General features: G+C 36.9%; 1 protein-coding gene across 2 annotated transcripts in view; it reads right to left on the minus strand.

Moving 5' to 3' along the window:
* atp2b2 (ATPase plasma membrane Ca2+ transporting 2) overlaps nt 1-17,248 on the minus strand; it is a 144,097-nt gene that overhangs the window by 108,214 nt on the left and 18,635 nt on the right. The window contains exon 1 of one of the 2 annotated variants that reach the window (XM_020703152.2): nt 12,210-12,226. The exons of the other annotated variant lie outside the window; for it this stretch is intronic. The gene's annotated coding sequence lies outside the window, so the exon portion shown is untranslated. Of the gene's footprint in view, nt 1-12,209; nt 12,227-17,248 lie in introns of those variants that run through there. 2 annotated transcript variants of the gene reach the window in all.

Consider the following 17,248-nt stretch of genomic DNA (forward strand, 5'->3'; position numbering starts at 1 on the left):
TAAGATGGCATAAATGTGTACTCATCTTTGAACAGCTGCAACACATGCTGACAGTTACTCAAGTTTAGAGCTGAGTTATTTAAACGCATGCATTTGTTGGTTTAATGGACTCTTTAGGTAAACAACATGTGTTTTAGGAGAAAAGTCCCTGTTTTAACTAGAGCAGTTAGTTGCTCAGCTTCTTTGGTCCGGATCAAGGTGCGATGTTTGTCTTTTTCTTCTGTTTGGTTTAGTTTGTAGTCTTGTTGGACTTTTTGTAAGTAATAATAATAATGGATTGGATTTATCTGCGCTTTTCAAGACACTCAAAGTGGTCTGCATTTGCATAATCACAAATGTCTTTGTGCTACACTTGGTGGGAAACTGGTTCTCTTATTGCAGTTAACACTTTCTGAAAATCCGCTGATCTTGTTCGTAGTTATGTTCATGAAACCAGGAGAACAAAACTTCTGTTTTTGCATATTGTATCTCATACTTTCACAAGGTTTGGCAAAGCTTTTTTCCCTCTAAAGAGGTACTGTTCAGAGGGTCTAAACCAGGCTTGGGCAAACTATTTTACTTGTGGGCCACATGGGTTCTAAAATTCGAGGCAACTTGGAGTGTTTTGGTAATCCACTTTGTAAGAGAAAGCAATAACATGGAATCATTTGGATTGAAAATCATTACATTTTTTTAAAATAACATTTTTGAGTTTGTATGTTTGTTTTTTTCAAAACTGTGGGTTTTGTTCAAATTTTTGAGACAATTGCACCATTGGTTTGATGTACCTTGTGTAAAACGCAAGCTTATACTGATTGACGAGGTTTCCTGCTAATCAGGACACAGAACAGGGTCGACTGTTTGAAAAAAATGCAGCATAATTGCTCTAAAATAATGAGGGAAACCGTGAAAGATGAACTCCAATGTAAAAAAGGGAAAAGGGTCTTCTGTTCTATTTGATAGGGATTTTAGAGGGCTTCAGATCGGAGCAAAGACTGCAGAAGGGTGGTTTAAAATATCACGTTTTATGTGGGTCTCGATCATGTGGCCAGATTGAAAAAAAAAAAAATCATACATTGTTCAGGGGGCCAGACTAAACATGGCAGCGGGTTGCCTCCGGCCCGCAGACTGTAGTTTGCCCACTCCTGGGCAAGGCACCACCACATTTTTTTTGTTTTCTCCTGCGGCTGCTGTATTATGTACGCTTCTACCCAATTATCAAGAAGGCATTGTATCTTCACGTTGCTGATTTTGTCATAGTAGAATCGACTTTTGATTGCCCCTGTCCATTTTTACTGCCCTAAAAATGGAATTAATCAAAATGTTACAGACCAGCACAGAAAACTCATTCCTTCATCTTCCAAACCACTTTATCAATTTCTAGGTCACATGGCTTCTGGAGCCTATCCAAGCTCCCTTGGCCAAAGGCAGGGTACACCCTAGACACACCCGCATATTCACATCTACAGACAAGATAGATTCATCAATTAACCTATGAAGGATATTTTTTTCTTCTCAAATCAAGGAATATTTTTATGCTGTTAAGAAATAAAAATGCATCAGATCATGAATACAAAATGTGTTTTTTGTGGGTTCTACAAAGATAGTCATATTTTCTTTGTACCGACCTATGTAAAGTAAAATATGACCCTAGTTGGAATAATTATACCTAGTTGATCTATGTTCTGGCAACACATTCATTGAAGAAGAGCTTAAAAAAAATTAACAACAAACAAATAAATAAATAAATAAATAAAGCACATACTTGTACAGATACAAAATTTAGAAAATAAAATGCTTGTTTTTTGGAACCAGTTCAGCTGGAAGTCAACTGAAGGGAAGAAAAAGTGAGAAAACCTGGATGTCCACATTCATTAATCTAACAAAGCATCTGTGTTTTCCTTTTATTTTTTTTATTCATCCCTCTTCTCACACCCTGTCTACACACACGGACACACATGCACACACACACACACACACACACACACACACACACACACACTAGCATGAACACAAACAAACACTCTCCAGAAATAGCCATACGTTCACTTTGTATCTGACTGTTTTCAGAGGGAATGAAAGCTTGGTTGATGTGAGGCCTAAATCCTGCTGGAAGATCTGTCATTCCTTCAAATCTGTTACCTTGACAGAACATGGACAGGGATTTTTACAAGGGACACAGTGGTATACAGAACATATGAAGAACAGGGCTGCTTAGCCAACGGCAGTGATCAGATGGTGTCACTACACAAATATTTAGGATGCCGCGTCTTTAGCTGTCAGAAGCTCAGGTTTTTGAACCCGCAAACGCCCAAAGTCATGTTAATTTCATTCCTAATAGTAAAAAATTGCATTAAACGTCTTGATTTATGACTGTCTTCTATTTATGTAATTTGAACTTGGGTTATTAATATCTGTTTGTTACATTTTATCATAGTTCCTTTACGTTTTAAACTTATGTTGATCAAATTGCTGTTAAATGTGTATAAAATGATGAATAAATAAAAGAAGTTTAGAACTAAAATAAAACCACAAAAATGTGGATGCTGCAGTTATGGCAGTAATCTTACGGAAACAGGTGAAACTACCAAGGAGGGTGATGCCATTACCAAAAGACTAAAACATTTTATCTTTTCTATTAACTTACCTTTTTAAATAAAAAAAAAGAGAGAAAAAGATCAAGCAAACAATGAACAAAAAAATCAATTAGTGTTGTGATGCATTTGCTGACTGAAAGAAATCCAGTTATATTTCTCATCCCCTGATATGTAGGTTGCTTTGTAAATGACGAGTTTCAAATGTTGGATCATTTCTTTTTGTCAAAACAAGATTACCTGCAAGCTCCATGTTTGTCCTCATCAGAAAAGTGCCATTCCAAAGGATATTTTATTTTTTTATTTTCCACCAAACATTTGAACCAAGAAGGAAATGAGGGCACAGATAGATAAAAATTATTTTTGCAAAGAGGCAATAGTTTTTCTTTAAAGGTTGAATCTGACTTAAATAAATGGAAGCATGTTCAATACATCAAATGCCATGGGAGCTAAAGGGCTGCCTATGCACATTTTTCTTCATTAACAGGGTTGACTGCATGTTAATTACTCACTCTCTCGTTTTCTTTACCTGCTCTGCGGCTCTCTGTGACCTCTAAAGGGCAAAGGAGGTCTGTTGGAGTGTAGCCCAGCCATGGTCAAGCAGGGATGCATTCTGGGCCCTCAGACACTGAGAAAAAACAACCCCCCCTGACTGAGGAGGGCAATCAAGAGTGACCAGTTCACCTAAGTTGCATGCTTTTGGAAACTGAGAGAATGACAGAGCATCTGGAGCAGAGCCATGTGGACAAATGGAGATTCTGCAAACTCCACACAAAAATAGAGCCAGTCAGGGGTCAAACTTAAACTTTGTCACTGTGATGTGAGAACCTGAGCTCCCTACTGTGCAGATTTGCTCTAATTTCTTTGCATGTTTTGATTTGTTTGTTTGAGAAAATTCTTGGAAGCTTTATACAAGTCTTTTTTTTTTCTGCAATAAATTAGGAATAACCCGCATCTCCATCAGGAAGACAAGTAAGGATACAGTGTATGTAAGGTGTGTCAAGGTAAAGAACTGCTAAACAAATGCTTTTACTTCCATTAAAGGAGAGAAGGAGACCTATATTTGGGCTGGGTGGTAAAGAAACCAGGATTTGTTAGTGAAGATTCGCATGCAAAAACCAGGAACAAGTGGTACAGAGCGTGCGCACACACATAGACTGTGCTAATTTCATTCCCCATCTTCTATGATCTGAATAAACACATCTATGCTCACTTGGTCTTCTCCTGCTACTGCAGAGCTTCAGCCTACCTCTCTCACGGTCACACCAAGGGCATCTACTCCCTTGAAACAGTACAGCAAAAGCCTGTCACAGAAGGAGAGGAGTGGAGAAGCACGCTTCAGCAACAATTATCATTTTCACGGAAAAAGGCAATGAGTAATAAAGATACCGAGGGTACAGACGAAGGATGGAATCTGTAATCCTTCTAAAAATGAAGGGAGAAGTGCCGCAGCAAGATGGAGAAGAGGAAAAATGATGGCAACCAAAAAAAAAGAGGGAGAGGGAAAGGCTTTGCCTGGTAATGGAGATGAGATGTTAATGTCCCTGATAGTGATGCACTGCAGCAAACTGAAAGAAGCAAAAAGACAGGAAGAAGAAAGGGAATGAGGTGGAGGACAAGATACAGTAATGGCTGATTAAGACAAAAGAGAAGTGTAAAAAGTAAAGGATGAAGAAAGGGTGGAGGAAAAACAGCGGCTCTGGAGAGGATTCAGCATCATGTGGAATGAATAGAAAGGAAGGAAAAGTGCAAAATGCGGAAAGGTGTTTGTTTTTTTGGCTAAAATGCAAATTAATATGTAAATTCCCTAAAAGACTGGATTTTCACACAACCTAAACACACTAAGTACACACCAATTTTCCTGTTGGACATATGCATTTATATCCAAACAAACAAAAATGGTTCCTTTGTTTAAAGTGCATGTAAAGAAACTGGAAATATACATGTCTCTAAATCATATGTGCAAAATAGTACAGTAATTAAGTTTTGCCACAGTACTAAGTAATCCAAGCTGTGGTGACTTTAAGATTCTGTTGACTTTACAGGTTGTGTATGATGCAGACCAAAATCCTGCACATTAGTAATGCAACTGATCTCACATACTTAATCACTATCCACCTAAAAAAACTGGTTTGCTAAACAGGATGTTACTATTGAGAGTATCTGAGGGTGTATACTGCTTTTTTGATGTATTGTTCCAAATAATGTGGACCGCTTTCCTGGATTATACAGTAGTTTCTTTTCCTTGTCCAGCATTTTCTTAAACTTAAGAGAATCACATACTCCCACACATTTTTTCACAGTCAGCCCCAGACTGAATATTGAACTGTAACTGCTGTTCAGCAGAACTGTACAATTATCACCATTTTGCTGTGTGCTGTTAACTGGACCAAGTTAATGTCAGTCATGTAACTCACTCTGAGCCACTTCACTGAATGTGTTGCTTCTACACACTCTTTCCCAGTCCTTCTTTTCCCCACATTTAATGCAGGTGAAGTGTCTTCTCTGGATGGCCATGGGACATTTTGCCACAACCTTTGCACTTCTCACTGTCTGCCTTGGATATTAGTGGTCTTTTGGGCAGGTGTCTCTGCTACTTCTAGCACTGTCATACAGTGTAGACTTCAGCTACAGCTTCCTCCTCATAAGTGAACGCGTTTAGATTCTCCATTCCTTACTAAAGGGGGTAGAGTAGTGTGGTAACTTGATTTAAGATATTGTAGGTATCTGGATAAACATCCCACTATGCAAGTTTCTAAAGGCATAATTTCTTGTTACAACCACTCTTCATATGCTTTTTGCCCATCAAACATCACTTTTAAAGTGATTATTTACAAAGTGAAAGTTAGCATGGCACTGGGGATGTCACCGGCCACACACATGCTTTTTGCCAAGCCGTAACTCCTCGACCATGCAGTCGTGAATCAGATGATTCTGATGCAGAGAAAAGCGGCGTTGCACCGCTATGCAACAAACTACAAAGGTAAAGTGTCGCATAATGGTGCAAAGCCACTTTTCTCCATGACAGAATCAGCTGGTGGTTTACGCTGATTTACTGCTGTGTTGGGTTATATCAGTGAAAGGCTGCTTTTCTGCGCTTCAGAATCCCCTGGAATTACATCAACTGTGGCAACTGTTGAAAAGTTATGGCAGTCCAAAGCTCCAGTGTGAAAGGGTTAAACAAAAAATTGTTTTGTTCAGACAAACTGTTGAGGAGCTTATCAGGGATTCTTATTTAATCAAGAGTTTTGATTTTTCTTGTTACCTGTTTGGATTTTGTGCTGATATTAAGCTGTATTTGTTTTTGGTACTGAACTGCTGTTCTGTGGATAAGTGGTTCATTTTCATCTCTTTTTCTCATAAAAGGTGATGGCTAGATGGTTGCCAGTTCTAAAACGTAAAGTTAGCACTGCAAAAACTGAGTCTTAATAAAGTATAAGGGGCCTTTTTTTCAAGAAAAAATGTCTTGTTTTCTGTCTTGCATCAAAAATAATCTTATCAAGAAAATCTTTGATAGAAAAATAATCTTTGTTTGAGAAAATATGTCTTAGTGATAGGAGGTTTTTCTGAAAATAAGATTCCTTTTTTTTTCTTTTGCTTATTTAAAGTAAATCTGCCAGTGGAGTAAGAATTTTTGACTTATTTCTAAGGGGCCTGGTTTTGCAGTGTGCTGCCAAAATTTGTGATTAGCGGGTAGGAGTTTTTTTTTTACTGTTAAGCTTCTGGAGTCTTTGCCCTTTGGGACTTGTTCTAGATTGCTATTACTAATCATTTCTAACAAAGAATGTCAAGTTGATCTTGCTTTTTGTTAAGAGCACAAAGAGAGAGATCTCATAGAGCACATATTTGTACCTATATAGACATTATAGGTACAAATATGTGCTCAGAGAATAAACTTTATTCCATGTTGCTACCAAATAAATAATTTCTTTTTATTAGCTTGAGTAATACACATTGTGTTTATCATAGAAATGCTTAGAAATAACATGTAGCTTGCAATCAAGCTCTAGGCTTCTCAACAGGAAAAGCACCATATCATTGAAGTTAATTAGCCCACCATATGATTGATTTGATACACTCAATAAAACAAAAAAAAACAAACAAAGATACTCAGAAGAGAAAACTAAAACTTTGGAAGTTATTGATTTATTTTTAATGCCACAGCTGAACTTATTTTTGTGTGGGACAAGTTTCCTCAAGAGTATGGAAAATATTATCTTGACTCAATATTCAGAAGATGTCAGATCCCAATTAATTGCAGAGGGTATTTGGGAACATAGAGTTGCAGTTTGTCTGAAAGGTCTTTTTTCATCACAGTTTGATTGTTGAGCTGATTATGTATAACAAAATCTAAAAGGACAGGGAAAAAAAACTAACTATTTTCTGTTGACCTGGCTTGATTTTCATTTGGGAAAAACTGGCCTAGTGTATCATTAACAACACTTTTTTTTTTTTTTTTCACCATGCATGCAATTCTGCAAAAGATTGTTTTTGCTGGATGTTTTTGCAAATACTGATTTCCTTTGACCGCAGTACAGTTCACGTATTTTTTTTTTTTTAAAAAGGATATTTCCTAAACAATAGTATAAATCAAAAATGTACCTATATGCTAAAATGATGCAATTAAACATTAGACTTACCAATGCACAGCTGTAATCCTATTTTATTAACATCTATTTACATCTCTGTGCTGTGTGAGGTAAAAGAAGAGGTGAAAATAAGCATCATCTGACTGCACCAGACAGAAAACCAAAATTCCCTGACTTTATTTGAATTTTATGACAGTTCCCGTTTTCAAACACGTCCCAATAGATGATCGGTTGGGTTCCAGACTAAAGCCTGTTTGAAAAAAAATGAACTGAAACGGGGCACAGTTTTAAGCACTAGGGGCTTATCGGAAATATAAGCCAGTCCCCTTGCACTGGTAGCTCTAACTTCACAACTTCAGCATCCTTTTCCCAACATAATCTCTGTACCTCCTCCTAACATGTCCAAACCATCTGCTTCCTTACATTTATCTCAAAAGCATCTACCACAAGCTGTCCCTTTTGATGGATTAATTCCTGATCCCATTCATTCTGGTCATTCCAAAAAGAACCTCAACAACTTCAGCTATGCTACCTCCAGCTCTGCCTCCTGTTTGTTTCTCTAAGCAGTAAAATAAAATAACAAAGAAGTAAATCTAAGGCCATAGAGACATATTACTTGTATGATGTGATTGTTTTAGGCTGAGTTTTTCAGTACCAGTTCAACATAAACTTAGTAGTCACATTACTAGTCAACAAAAAAGGGGAAATTTGACTTAATCTTCATCTTATTGATAAAGCTGTACTGTCAACACTCCTAAAGTCAGATGAAGTCACACAGCCATTGGACAGGTTACGCATAATGACCCAGATTAGTTGTCTTAAGTGACTCACTCCAAGGATTCATTGTTTCTTATTGAAGCAAAACCATGTGAGATCTGGAAATCTGGCCTCCTCTGGAACTTTATTTCAGACTGGAGAGGTTCCTTTGAGTGGTCATGACTTATGCCTTAGTCACAACTGTGGGTGCAGGCTGTCTGTGGGTGGAAAATAGGCAAACCTGTATGGAGCACAAAGATGGCCTACTGGAATTATCAAAGTTGTAGATCACTCGCTTAATAAAGTTTTTATGTATTTTTTTTTCTATGGGAATGTTGCAAGCAACAAGTAGCAGCCAACACTTGTACAACACACAAGGGCAAGGAAGGGTAAAGCAGGTAATATGCAAGAGTGTCGGAATTATTTTTTATTTTTTAACGAACCCCCAAATCGTGTCTGAGGAGCCTATTAGTGCTGTTCACATGACAAGTGTTGCCTCCTTGCATGTAGCCTGACTGTTAGAAATTAGGACATTAGGCAATTAGAGTGTAGCTTATGTTGGCATCCTACGATTGTCCTACGCGCACTTACGTATCACCTGCACACCCTGTGTGTGCAGGTGATACGTAAGTGTGTGCAGTGTTAAGGAGCCACTATGCGCACCTTACAAATGACTGGAATGTGGCGTAAGGGTACCGTACGACAGCGTCATCTGTGGATCGGAAGAGTACGCAACTTACATTGCCTTGCAGATTCTTCATGATTTACTTAACACACGCAAGACTATCAAACGTTTTATTTCATGACCTGTCTTGAGGTGACTGTACAAGCATCAAGGGAAATTAAAGAGACACCTGTGCTTCCTTAAAGATGTGGCCACTCCTCTCTGCCACCCTCAACGGCCCTGGAAAATCCAAAAACCATCAGCACATTTACAAGTTAACCTCCAGTACGGGTGCATGTAGCTAAGGTTTAAGTCCACCAGGATTACAGACAGACTTCCAAAACATCTTTACTTGTTAGGATCTTAAAATTTGTCAAAGTAAGGGATATTGTGACCAAAATGGCCACAAAGCTGAAGCTCAACACTAGCATTTTTCAGTTCCTTTTAAGCCCAAGTATCTTTTAGCTAATGTGCTACCAAATCTGCTGTCAGTGTGAAACCAACTATTTTAGTTTAGGGACTGTATGGAAGTTTTTGAAGGATACAACATTAGCTAGATGGTAAAACTAAAATACCACAGAAATAAATACATTTCTGACTTTGTTGAAATATTATTATAATTCTGCATGTATGTTATATTTCCCAACATAAGATGCATCACTTTATAATTTCTGCTTGATGACTTGATAAACAATAAATGGTATAGCTATGACTGAAGAAGAGTTGATTTCTTAAAAAGATTGTCAAAGACTATATTTCAAATCACAGGCCCACTCCAATCTTTTGACCTATTTTAATGAATCTTCCGTAGTCTTTTAATTATGCAGTTTTTAGCCAAAAAAAACAAAAAAAAACTGTGCTGTTTTGTAGAACGCAGGTTCTGCAGCACGGCAGGAGTTCATCTGAAATCTGCTTCTGAGTTGGCGTGAAAGTAAGCCAACAAAGGGATCATTTCCCAAGATCCCTTTGTTTAGATTGTCTCCCGCTATCTTACAGTACTTCCCACCCCCAAGCTAACATTAGTGGTGCAACAAAAATGGCGAGAAATATTGGAGCTATCCAGCTGTACAGTTTTGAGCCAGACGCCAGCTCTGACGAGGAAAACAAAATTGTACATGAATCTATTTGTCTGCAAGTGGTTGCATCAGAATGGAGCGGAGTAGGGAGCTTATGGACAGCCAATATTAGTTTATTTGTAACGACACAAGCTTTTACTAACTTTTTTTATCTGCTCCTGAGTCACAATGATTTGAATAAAGAACTACTCAGAAACACAGTTTTAATCTTAATTTTCTTTATATATGTCATCCATCATGAGTAAAATGCTACAAGAACATGGAAAAAAACCAAAATGCAATTTTTCATTGGAGTGAGTCTTTAAAGGCTCTTGCTGTCTTATTCTTCTGATTTTTAATTTACATTAAAAACATTTTTTAAAGAACCAGGCTAACTTAAATTAACATAAAATAAACATCTCATCTTAAGGTTTACTTAGACTTAGGTTGAAGCTATTCTTGTAGCCTAGGATCAGCAAACTCCTTTACCCCATTACAAACAAAGGCAGCTGGAAGATCTCAGTGCAGCAGTAGTCCTGTGACAGCATAAACATTTAGGTAGCTCCTCACTGTGCTCAGTCCTGTGCTGTTTGTCCATGCACTCGGTGCGTGGGTTCACTGATTTTATCTCGCCCTGGTACTTTAATGTTTGAGGTCCTCTCGTCTCTGAACCCAGCATTAGCATGGTCAAGTTATTTCCTCTCAGGGGCTATTTCCACTGACCAATAAGGGATTTTTCCATTCACTCCTTCAAACTTGGGTAAAAAAAAAAAGCAAGCTGGATTTTTCCAGTAAATTGTGTATACTACGTTTTGTTACAGGCAGCTGAAAAGTGTATTCCATAGCAAAGAAGTGTTCCTTTTTATTGATTACAATGGATTTGCCTATGCCACATTCTCAATCATACTGCTTTTACTGCACTTAAAGCAAATGCAGAAAGAACTGACAATGTAGCAGATTTGAAGAACTCTTAAAGATCCTCTTGACTACCGGTAATTATGATTGTAAAACATAAAGTTAAAAATATCAGGATTGCACAACATATCACTCAATGCAATTCAATGATTCAATCTCCATTTGGTTATTAAAGAATGTATGTTTTGTCTGCAACCAGCAGGAGTGGCAAAAACATTTAGCCACAAGTCACATTTTGAAAGACAAAAAAAAAAAAAGGAAACAGATGGAAATAGGGAGGGATGATCCAACTGAAGGAAGGTATAAGAATAGGACTTCCTTGTGGGTGACTTCATGCACATGCTACTCATGGACTGCAGGTACTGTAATTGGTGTCAAGAAAACTTGCCTGTCAGTACACAAAAGGGCTGTAGTTTGCTCCTTCACATCCAGTCCTGCACCACTCTCAGTCCATCCTATCCCTTAGATGTGTGAAGATCTGTCTGTCCCACTATGCACAATTTTGTTAATAAGTAAAAACTGTTAAGTAAGCGGAGGAAGGGATGAATCCTAATGTAATCCTTAAGAAACTGGTCTGTAATATCTAGAACAAACATTTTTTAATATATGTAATGTCAATTTTCTCTCAAATAACTGATAAGAATAATAATTCAAAAATAGGAAACAAAATTCTAAACCAGTGCTTAGCCACTGGATAATTGTATCATCTCCACTCAGAATAAGCCCCTTTATGTCCCCTTAAATGCCAAGGGAAAGCAGGTGAGCTGCGCAGGGGCTGCATTTGAATGAGGCACCATACTGCAAATCACATTATGGTGCTCTCCGTGCAGGATATTATGGGACTGTTTCACAGACTCTGTTTCACATTTAACCTCCAGTCTACTGACAGTGGAAAAGAGCACATGTTTATCCACATGATGCAGTAAAATATAACTTTGCTGGCAAAAATTAATAAGAAATTACATAATTCAAACTGTCGGCTTATTTGCCCGAATATGTAAGTGAAACTATATCAGAATAGGTTCAAGGCGGTCTGGAAATTGTAGCTACTGTCATCTCAGTTGTTTTACTCAGGTTCTCAGAATCTCATCACCATCCTACCTTTTTTTACCTGCTATCAATCAGTCTTTTTCACTTAAAATAGATACTTAATTTGTACTTTTAAATTTTCCTTGACTTGCTGTTTGCTTTCTCAGTCAAATGCAGGCAAAACTACGGCTAAATCTCAGCTCCTCCCAGATGAGGAACAGTGAAGTTTTCCTAACAGGCAGATCTGAACCTCACAAGCCAATTCCAGTGCAAATAAAAGAAATGAAAGAAATAGTAAACATAAACCAACATCATCTTATAGTAAATTAAATTAACTATTTCAAAAATGTTTTTTGAGCTGAAAATCAGAAAGCCTAAAGTGTGTGTTGAGCTACTACACAAACTGTTTTTGAATGAATAAAGCCAAACAAGTCAAGCACATGCCTTTCTACACTATCTATGTCTCAAAGCAAAAACCGTTCCCACTGAAGGAAAGCATATGAAAAGTGGCATCAGAGTAAAGCACTACAAGTGTAACTGCCTGTCACTAATCCCTTTTTGTTTCCTTGCTGCAGCAAAATCCGTCTTTCAAGCACAATTGCTGCTGTTGTGTAAATGATTTACTTACAGAAAGGGAAAGACAGAGCGAAATGTGTTGCCTGTGCTTGAAAGAGCTTCCCAAGATATCCCTGCTGGTGCTGATGATGGGTGTAGTTGTAGGGTCGCCTGTCCAAGACTACATGTAATCTAGAGAGCCTGCAGTAGGAGCACAGAGCAGGCTGAACCAGGCTTTTCCACGTGGCTTGGACAGCATATTTGCTGCGAGTAAAGTCATTCTGGGTGGCTAGTAAAGCTGCACAGCACGAGAAAATACAAGAACAAGAAGCTTCACACTAGGGCTCTGTCCCCAGAACAAATGTAGAGAGGGAGGGCGGAAAGCTAGGAGGGAGAGGTGAAGGAAAAGAGAAGGGGAGGTGGGGGGGACGCAAGTGTTGTGTATATTTAGGACCCATGAGTATGAACCCTTCCAATAACAACACAAACTGACCCACACTTCGTCAAAATTTGCATGGCAATCCGAACATTAGAGGAAAAGTAGTTGATGCATTATCCTCCTCATCCCTGAGTTTTTTTCAGTGACCTAAAGAAACATTCTTCAGTGTTTTGTCCTTTTCAAGGTGACACTAAATTAAGTAGAGTCCTGAATTTTATGGTGTGATGTAAAATAGCAACATAAAGAAGAAAGAGGCGAAGTTCTCAAGAATTTTCTGTCTACGCTGAAAAACCGAAAACATTCCCAAAAAAGTGTAATCTATATTTAGTGATCAAGTCTAAAACAAAAAAGCACTTTAGAACTATTATTCATATCTCAGAAAATCTCTTACTTTTTATATTTTTTTAATGAAACCTGCACTTGAAATTACTTTAGTACTCATTAAAAAGCTTCAAAATTATGTTGAATTTCATGCTTGAGAGATGTGCTTGTAAATCAGCATCCATAGCAACATCAAAAGTTAGAAATGTTCTCTTATTTCCTCCAGAAAATTATGATTTAACATCTTTTTAAAGGGAAACAGCCGAACTTGATTCATTCTACCTGCTTGGTGCAATGACAATAAAAGCAATACATTTATTCAGTAATGCTAAATGCAAGAAGCAACAACCAAAATCAAAATAGAAAAAATCTGAAAATCATTATCACAATTTTTAAAATGACTGAATAAATACACATACATAACCTAAACATAATCCTAAACCCCCTATGGGATTGCTATGGTGAAAACAAGGGAAAACTTAAGATCAAGTTTTTTTTTATAAATCAGGACTGTCGCATATATTTGAGTACTTTGTTAATTATTTAGATCATAAATAATCCCAAAGAACTAATCATTTAAGTATTAACTATAGCTAAATTGGGGGAGTTTAATGCCAAGGTTTTTTTTCTGTTTTGAACATAACTTTTATTAATTTTGCAAAAGCATTGACAGCATTGTTAGAAATAGCAATAAGGAACATTTAAAATGCTACCTGACTAACAGTTTCAGCCTAACCTGCCTGAAATGTAGCATTCTTCTGTGTGCTCCAATGTTTGTAGCATTTAAGCTCCCGTAAATACTAAATAGCTCTGACCCATTCTGTAATCTGCACATAATTATTATGACCAAAACCAGAAACGGAGTAACCTAAAGAACACGTTATGCCAATTGTCTGTAGGACAGTACAAATAATCGATTAAAACAGATTTTTTATTTAAATTTTAAAAAATAAAAGGGGTTTATACAAATACACATCTTGTGTGTCAGAAGATCCACAACCCCCTGTTGTAACAGGAAAACATGTCCAACACAAGAGGCCCTCAGCTCTGTTTGTTCAACTGTTGGACAGGACACGTTAGAAAGAAAAGAAAAATGATTTGTTATTAAATCAACCAGAAAAGTCACTTTACTTCGTATTTTGGTAAGTTTTACAATTAAATATAAGTAAAAAAGCCAATAAATATGTTTTAAAGACTTGTCAAAAGTGACTTTATCAGCTAAAACTTAATCAAAGATGCAGCTCTTAATTTATTGATAAATCTTTCCAACTTGACACGGCTGATCGTTCTTAAGGACTGGGAACTTATCTTTTTTGTCAAGTCAAACAGGAGTAAGAGGTGGAAATACACAAACATAAGGGGGCTCTAAGAAGGGGTATTCAAACGTTCATGCATGTGTGACCATCTGAGGACAACAAAGAACATATGTGCAGAAAACATGAGACACGTGGGACAGCGAAGCTGGCAGGGTTCTAATTATACTGCGGCATCTTCACAGAGCAACTGGCTGTTTGTGTCTGTTTTTAAACTATAGGACATTAGTATTTTAGGCACACATTCATTGCTAAATGTCTCAAGAACTTATTCTTCAGGTAAATGTTTAAGGAGGTAAAAACAAGTCAATTTTGCTTTTACCCTTTTAGTAATTCTGAAAGTACTAAAGGGCATTAGCTGCAGAGAAAGTATGTGGCATTAAAATCAAGGGGCAGCCACAAGCAAAATACAAGTCTTGTTATACAATAACCCCTGAACTATCTGTGTGCAAGTGCGTTCAAGAGTGTCATATTCTTTTACTTCTGCACTAAGACTATTTTCTTCAACCTTGACGCAACCCACTATATACGATCGCAAGTACACAACTTTACATTCACACAAAAGAGCGCTTAAAGTCTTAACAGAAAAGGAAGACACGTGAGGCAGAGAGGTCTTCCCATGCCCTCCTGCCCTTTCTGTTGGACTTGGACATCTCCCACAGGCTGAGCTGTAAATAGACAGTACCCCCCAAAACCTTTAGAAGTACACACATTCACACAACACGTGCAGGCGCACAGTGCACACAAAAACACACAGAACTAAACTTAGATTCCTATTCTATGCCTGCCACCATTGAAACTGCCTTCTCACACAGTAAAACGGGGCAAATCAGCTTGACTTTCAACAGAAGTTATACTTTTTCCCTCTGACTATGCACAGATGATATGCATGTTTTTTAGTTTTTCACATTCTGCTGTGATCAAAATTGTCATAATACACAAGACTGCTATGTCTTTGAATGTTTTTCTGGTTTTATTGTTTATTTTATTGCTTTTTTTATTCTTTTCGGATGTGCCAGTGTTGATATAAATGCAAGCAGATGGCAACTTTTGAATTTCCTTCAGGATTATCAATTATTCTGTTATATTTCTATTTGTGAGCACATGGCAGCTACAAACCTTTTGTAAATTGTAATGCATGTAGCAGTATATTTTATAAAGAATCTTTTAGAAATTGTTTATAGATCTAGTTTTGGATAAGAAAACAGAAGCAAAAAGCCCAGTCTAGCTTACGCAAAGTAGGCTAGAAAAACAGACAAGCCCTTACAGCTTCTTGTGGCCTAGATAGCAAAGCAAAAAGATGTTTCAATATCTCGAATTTTTGCAAATGGTCATATGTCTTGATGTGATTTAATTCTTGCAGGAGAAAAGAACGTAAAACTGCCAGCAGCTTAAATAAAAACAAATAAAAAATATAACCTTAGAAATAAAATAATAAATTCAGGAACACGCAGGGATATTTAATGATACCCACAGATGAAGAGGCTCTAGAAAAACACATCGCTGCATCTTTTACTGATCTGCTGCATTGTGGATCTATTTAATGATTGTCTCATGGCTGTCATCACAAACTTTTACTTTTCAAACAGAGTTTAAATAACCCTTTTTTTTTTCCTTTTGGTTTTGTCATTTAACATTACAGAAGAGGCTAAGGAATAAGACATAAAGGGTACGTGAAAAAATGTATGGAAAGATATACAATTTAACTCAAATTCAAAGAGTTATGTTGCCTTCATGAGTATTTTGCATCTATATTATGATCAGATATTGTTCTGCATCCCCCAAATAAATTGTGCATTTGCGAAGAAATGTTCAAGTGCAAAATAAAGTTACACTTTTGCAACACCGGATTTTTCTTGTATAAAAAGATTTGTGGCTGTAAAAACTACTAGTGTTTAAAAAAGAAAAAGAAAAGTTTTCCACAGCAAGACACACAAACTCAAGTTCAACTTTGACCTCACACAGAGTTTTGACATCAATATTCCAGTCCAACCAACCAATCAGAAGCTTTCTGTTGGGAGTTTTCTGTGATCAGTAGCCAATACGAGTGCTGCCTCTTTATAGTCAATCAGACTGAAAAATATTATCCTAAATAATTTAAATAGATCCTTCCTGAAACGTAGGATAACCTCTGCTGTTGCATTTCATTAGGAGTAGCGTGCCATCAGGACTGCAGTGAACTCAACCATAAAATGAGATCCATTAAGCCAGATCACTCAAGATCACGCAGAACTCTTAATATGTCTGCAAACTGGTGTATAACAGCAATGTTAGGAAAAGAGATTTTCACTCATAGTTTACTTTTTTTCAATTCAATTTTTTCATTAGACGTTGGTTATATTCCCAAAAGGATCAAGGAATTCATTTGTGTCTGAAGTGCTCTCTAGAAACATAACGTGATCTCAAAATGTTCACATTTTTCTTCATCATCAGACTTACTGTACCTGCAGAGAGCCATTTTAAACGTACTATGCAGTAATGAAGAAAACAATATTCATGTTTTGCTTTTTTGATTTGTTTCACAGGATTAAACTTACTACTTTTCCTTTTTTTATGTGATTTCACTCCAAAATACTCCTAACCTTTGTTTTCATAGAGTTAACAAATGTAAGAACAGAAAATTCCTCAACCTTTATGTACAGTTTGAGAGAAAAGAGCATTTAATTTTAAACTTTTGCCGATGAAATGCCATATAAGAGATAGATAAATGTTTCATGTCCCATTCAAAATGAATGAAACCTTCCAAATGAAATAGAAGTCACATAAAGTTCAATCTGATCTTTGGCTCACTGTAAGGAAACATGCAGCTGTATCACTGACGTTTACTGCCATGTGTAGCATTTTACAGACAAAAAGAGAATTTTCTCCTTGTGTCAAGATGACGAAATGATCTTCAAATTAGTTTTTTATTTTCCTTTTGACAAAATATACACTTTTATAAATATAACTCACACGTCTGTATAACTAACTGTACATCAATAATGTAACAAAGTCATACAGAACAAATTGAAGAAGGATTAAAAAACATAAAGAAAGAAG

The sequence above is a fragment of the Oryzias latipes genome, chromosome 5, assembly GCF_002234675.1.
Source record: "Oryzias latipes chromosome 5, ASM223467v1".
Lineage (NCBI taxonomy): Eukaryota > Metazoa > Chordata > Actinopteri > Beloniformes > Adrianichthyidae > Oryzias > Oryzias latipes.